Here is a 6,000-nt window from a genome sequence, read left to right on the forward strand (position 1 = left end):
CTCAATAGGAGCCGAACCCAATTGAGGAGTTGGTTCAAGACAAAAGTCTTGGCCCTTCACGGGAGCCAAGCCCAACTGAGGAGTTGGATTAAGGAAAAGTTTCGACCCCTCAACAGGAGTCGAGCCCAACTGAAGAGTTGGATCAAGTCAAAGCCTTGGCCCTTCACATGCACCAAGCCTAGACTGAAATGTTGGTTTAAGGGATGGCCTCGGCCCACAACGAGTGTCGAGCCTAAGGAGTCGGTCAGATGGAAACAGGGTTAATTATTCTGAGATTATTATTAAACAACAGACCTCAACATCAAAGAAAAGCGAAAGGCACAAGGATTAAAAAAAATAAAATACTTTCATTAATACGAAAAGAAGAGTTACATTCAAAAGTAACATTAGAAAATTATAAAGGTTGCATTACAAGGTAAACAAGAAAAGAAAGGGGAGGGATCAGGAAGTTTGCTTCGATTTCGGCCTCCGCATCATTGGGGGTCTGACCCTCAGCTGGTGCTGCCAGAACTTCGGGAATCGGCTCGGGAGTAGCATCAGTGATTGGCTCGGGAACAGGCTCGGGGACAATGACAAGAACGGCTTCGGGTTTCTTCGCCGCCGCCTCGGCCTTCCTTAACTTTGCCTTAAGTTTGTTGTAGGCTCTCTCCTAGGCCTCCTCCGAGGAGTCTAGCTGGGCTTGGAGGGAGTTGAGCTGATCTTGGAGGGCTCTCTCTTGCTCCACTTCTTTGGCTTTCACCAGTTCTTCTAAAGAAGAAATTTTCTCCTCCGCAAGAGCCAGCCTATCTTTATTCTGCTCCAACTCGGATAGTGTGCTATCCAAGCTCGATTGGAGCTTTATGGAATTGGCCGTAGCCGCATCCCTTTTAGTTTGGAGCTAAAGTATGTGAGCTTCTACGACATGAAGGTCATGCGCGGAAGCATCGCGTGCTTCACCAAGCTTAGCTACGACATGTTGCGCCTGAAAGAAAAACAAAAAAATAAAGAAGTTAGGAGGTGGAAATCATATAAATGACAGATCAAAAAAAGGGGGAGGAAAAAGAAAGGGAACTCACCGCAGCTAGCGCTCGGAAAACATCATTATAGAATTTTGTCGGGTCACCGGAAAAATCCTGACATGTCTTTTCTACGTCTCTCGGTAGAGCAGAAGCCTCAAAAATAGCCCGCGCTACCGCGGGATCAGACAGGACGGAGTCCCGATCTGTCACTGGCCTTCGCCCCACCATAGGCCTTACCACCTAGGAAAAAGGCTGGGGAAGGTTTCCTCTTAGCTCCGAACCAGCAGATGAAACCTGAGATGGCTTGGTTGCCTGGCTGGGCCCCTCGAGAGCTGGAGGTGGTGGAAGAGTTAGTGCTGGGCCTGGGGAGCAGGGCCTCTTCCTCAACCTCTTGAGGAGAAGTTGGTGGTCTTCTTCTTCTTCATGGGCTGCACCCCCACAGCAGGTGTCCCTTCTGGTTCGCTCGCAGCCAGGGTGGGGAGAACCTCTGGGACGTCGTCCTCGGAGTCCGACCCCAAGATCGGGGGTGCACGCTTGGATTGGAACGCCATGCTTGCGGGCCGGAGGGATAGAGGTAGAAACTCGATAACGTAGTTGAAGAGCTCGGGGTTTGATAACAAATGGGTTATCACCACCGACTCTTCTGGGAATTTATCCTTGCTCGGACCTGTGAACATATTCAAGCAGTGAGTAATAAATTCCAGGAGACTAAGGAATACAAACTACAGAAAGGTAAATGGGAGGTAATAAACGAGACTCACCATGAGGATTGAAAGAGTGGTGCGTCAAGGGGGGAAGCTCGTCCCCGGGAGCATTTTCCCACTGACCGGACAATTGAATCGGAAATAGAAACCATTCCTTATGCGAGTCAGGAAGCTCGATCAAGGACGACTTCCCTCTCCTCTTGGAAAGATAGAAGAAGCCCGACCTGTTCGGACATTTCTTTAGGGCAAATTGGGCCCTAATGTCTGGTAGGCCGAGTTGCAGACCTTCTTCCAGTCTGTCATTCATTAGCTCTAAAGCTTGAATTAGACGGAAGAAGTTCCCGCTCATCTGGCCGGGAGCCCTCCTGAAGAAGTTCAGGACCTCTCGAGTTAGCCTACTAAGAGGAACTCGGAGGCCAGCCTTCCGTTGTCCCTAGTATACAACAGTGGTACCGGGGAGCATTCGCGCTGGGTAAGGGTCTCGTCCATATAGGACAAACCCACACTGCTAGGGACACTAAAAACATCCCGGACAGTGCCCAGAGGAGGACAAACAGGGGAATGGGACTTCCCCTTGGCCATTTAAAAGAGAGAAGAAGAGGTAGAGGAGAGGGGAGGGCCTTGATTTCGTTACCTTTTCTCCTTGACCTTCTTCTTCAAGGAAACCAGGAACTTCAGGCCACTGGGTAGTAGGTGACGGAATAGCACAGCGAAGGCGCAACAGAGGCACGAACGGAAACAGGAAGGGCGCAAGAGGGCAGACGGGCAAAATAACGGCAATGTGAGTGAAGGTGAAAGTGAAAATGAGAAATGAGTGGGGTATATATAGACATGAGAGACCTTGAGATGCGCGCTTGCAATCAACGGTTGGGATCTCATCAGCTAATAATGATGGGGCATTAAATGCTGGGAGATCCGATATGACCGTTCCACCGTCGCACGCGAATCAAGCTATTCGAGAGCGCCACGTGTATGCTGCACATAAACGCGCCAAAAAAATCAACAGACCGGACACGCCCTACGAGAGCAACCCCACCGACCGCCGCCCTAAAAAAACGAACGGACTAAGTATCGATTCATCGCAGTAAAATCATTAACCCAAGCTGAGACCCGCTGAGAGCTTGCCATGTGTCAAATTTCCACTTTTTTAGATTAATTTCTCGAGTACCCGAGCAATTGGCTCGTGCCCTCGAGAGGGGGTATTGTGGGGGGAAATTCTCAAACATGGACACGTGGCTCGAATGAGGCCCGGAAGTGTGGACTTGAAGCTCGGATGGACTGTTATATGGGCCCAGTTAGTTAGATGCCTCGGATGCACGGACACCCAGCTCAATCCATCATATAGCACGGACGGTGTACTCCGTGAATATCAAGTGCCAATGTAGGTCGGCAAGACGAGTCTAACAGATGTGCCATTGATTGACAGTTCTGACAACCCATACTATGTCAGATCAGCTCTGATTATTCTAGGATTGACAGAGGAGTTGCAACTACTCCTGCAGCTTACGTGTCAGAGGGTGAGCTAACTACCCTGAGAGTAAGCTAACTGCCCTGAGTCACTTCAAAGAATGGCACTGAAAACGATCAAGTTGGATGCTTATAAACGGAAGAGGACCATGGGCAAAGGGGAGGTTCTTTTTCTTCTTCTCTCTGAACTAGATTAAGATTTTTAGACTTAACTTTCATAGTGTCTAACTTGATCGTCGAAGTGGGCTAATTCGCAGGTCCGCCCGAGTAAAGAGAGGAGGGAAAAGTGTAGAGCAAGATTTTGCATCTACAGAACCATAGATGTTTTTCACTCATATCTCAATGAAAAACATTTATGGCTATGTATACACATCCACATCAGCAATGTCTGAATCAATGTAAATTTCAAAGTCATTTCAACATTTTTCTTACTATTAAATTAAAAGCATGAAGTATGAAATATAATTGTTGGATTTTCATTAAATTCAAGTGCGAAAGATAAATTTGAATTTATATTTGTTAGAAAAATCTGTAGAAATTTGTAAATTTCTATGATCAAGTGGGTCACTTTAAGTTATGATTTAAGTAGGACCCACACTTTGTTTGAGATAGGACTACTTAGAAACTTATTCTTTTCTTTGAAGAGAATAATTTCATTTATTAAGTTGTCGAAAATCCATTTTGGATGAATGAGAAATCGACTCCAAATAACCTCTACTAGCCATGGTTTGTTAGTATGTGGTTTGTAGAACTATTGAGTTTGTAAGTAAAACTCTTTAGTCCCACATCGAATAGGAATAAGAAATTTGTCTTGTTCTTATATAGAAGTTCTCATATCACTTGAGTAAATATGAGAAAGAGACTTGGGTAAGCTCACGCACGTGCAAGGGACCCATGGGCTCAATAAAGATTTAAACCATTGGTCCAAAAAATCCTTAACGAGTGTGAACATGATACGCGTGCAGGGGGGGTGCAAATTTCAACAATTTGACTTCACATGTGTGTGCGGGGGTCCTTTTGCTGATTTAAGTGTTGGGTTTAATATGAAGGGGCGTACTCCTTAATTCCTATCTTGTTTTTCATGGTGTCTGTTTGTTCAAAAAAAATTTCTTCAAAAAGACACATCTCTTGGGTTGTGGGTTGTTTCTTAAAGAGACACTACATCTCTTTTTCTTTTTTTTTTTGAAATAAGTCATTTCAACCTTCGTTGTCATTCATTCGATTTTCTCTTCTCTTCTGTTTTACTTGCATTTTGAAATTCTCATATGTATTTCTTGAGAGTACAAACTTAGTGTTCGGTTTGCTAGACATACAGATTGAAGTGCTGCCTCTGCACACATGATCATTATATCTTAGGAGACAATTGTTCATAGATCTGTGGGCACCAAATTGCGGGAACAAAATTATCTGAAGGAAATTGTTTTCAACACAAGCCTCGGTCAATCTCTAATTTGTTCGGTTTGGATTTCTAACCAGTTGTAATTTTACTTATTTTGAATCGTTTCTTGCTGATTATCTTGTGAAAATCGATTATCGAGTATCTACCTAATGACAATATCTTCCTCTTGATGAGCAATCCATTACAAAATTGACTATCAAGCATATTGGCTAGGTAATACACGATTGGTTAAATAATCATTTGCGAATGATATTTGTCATCCGATTTATTTATTTATTTATTTTTGCTAGAACGATTTTCAACAAACATCTTTTATTTTTGTAATAGTGTATCATCATCATGAAAACCTTATCCTAGAAATTAGGGCACTCATTCTGTCTAAAGTCATGTCTTTTGCAATTGGGTGATAGTAGTAATAGGATGGTTGACCTCCCAGGAAGTCCTCATGTTACAACCCTAACTCTACCAATGTAGTGTTTCTTTTACTTTACGTTATCAATCCCAAACTTCGGTAAAGGAGGAGGAGGGTTACGTCAAGTTAGCAGTCGGTGTAAAAAATTTGCCACCTCCTAATACGAATCCTATTCCTTTCTAACATGACATGTAATATATTCGAAGAATAATTTGTTGCATAAAGATGATGTTGATAACGTCCCGACGAAAGACGCCATATTGGTAAGAAAATTGCATGCTTGAATTCGGTACTGCACATTAAAGTCATTCCATGATCATCCCCGACATACGCATTGTGTATATGTGCAGAGTGCTTCGATTTCCGACAACAACTTCCCCTTTCTCGAGTATGTCGTTCAGATGCCTAATTCCCCCCCCCCCCCCCCCCCCTCCTTTCCTTTTGTTAACAATCTTAGCACGATCAATGAGATTCACATTTGTTTAATCGAGAATTTCTAAAAGTATACTTCTTTACTTTTCTTTTCTCATTGAAAACTAATTAATTTTACTCAGAAAATTTTAGCATTTAAAAAAAAAAAAAAAACAAAAAAACTTCTGATTCAATGTAAGTATTTTTAAAATTAATGGGAAAAATTCAGTTTATAATGATTTATTTATTTTTCTAAAAAACCACACATATCATGATTCGTTCACTCGACAATATTCGTAAAACATAATATAGATTTTGAAGGAAGTGATTCTCTCTGGTGGATCGACTCTGCAACATTAAAAATGCTCTTATTGACACAAAATCTAAACAAATAAAAAAAAAGATGAAGAAATGAATTTTATTGAGGTGTCTTAGAGTTTCAATCTTTAAGTTTTTTTTTTCTCTTTAATTACCTTATTAATGCTATAAAAAATTAAATAAAATGCACGGTACAAGAACATTTCAGAGACATTTTGTATGTGGAAACTGGTTTTGTACAAATATTTTCATTATTTTCCAAAAAAAATTTCTCAAACCATGTAAAAAAAG

Source organism: Akebia trifoliata, chromosome 14, assembly GCF_017979445.1.
Source record: "Akebia trifoliata isolate Shusen 1 chromosome 14, ASM1797944v1, whole genome shotgun sequence".
Classification (NCBI taxonomy): Eukaryota; Viridiplantae; Streptophyta; class Magnoliopsida; order Ranunculales; family Lardizabalaceae; genus Akebia; species Akebia trifoliata.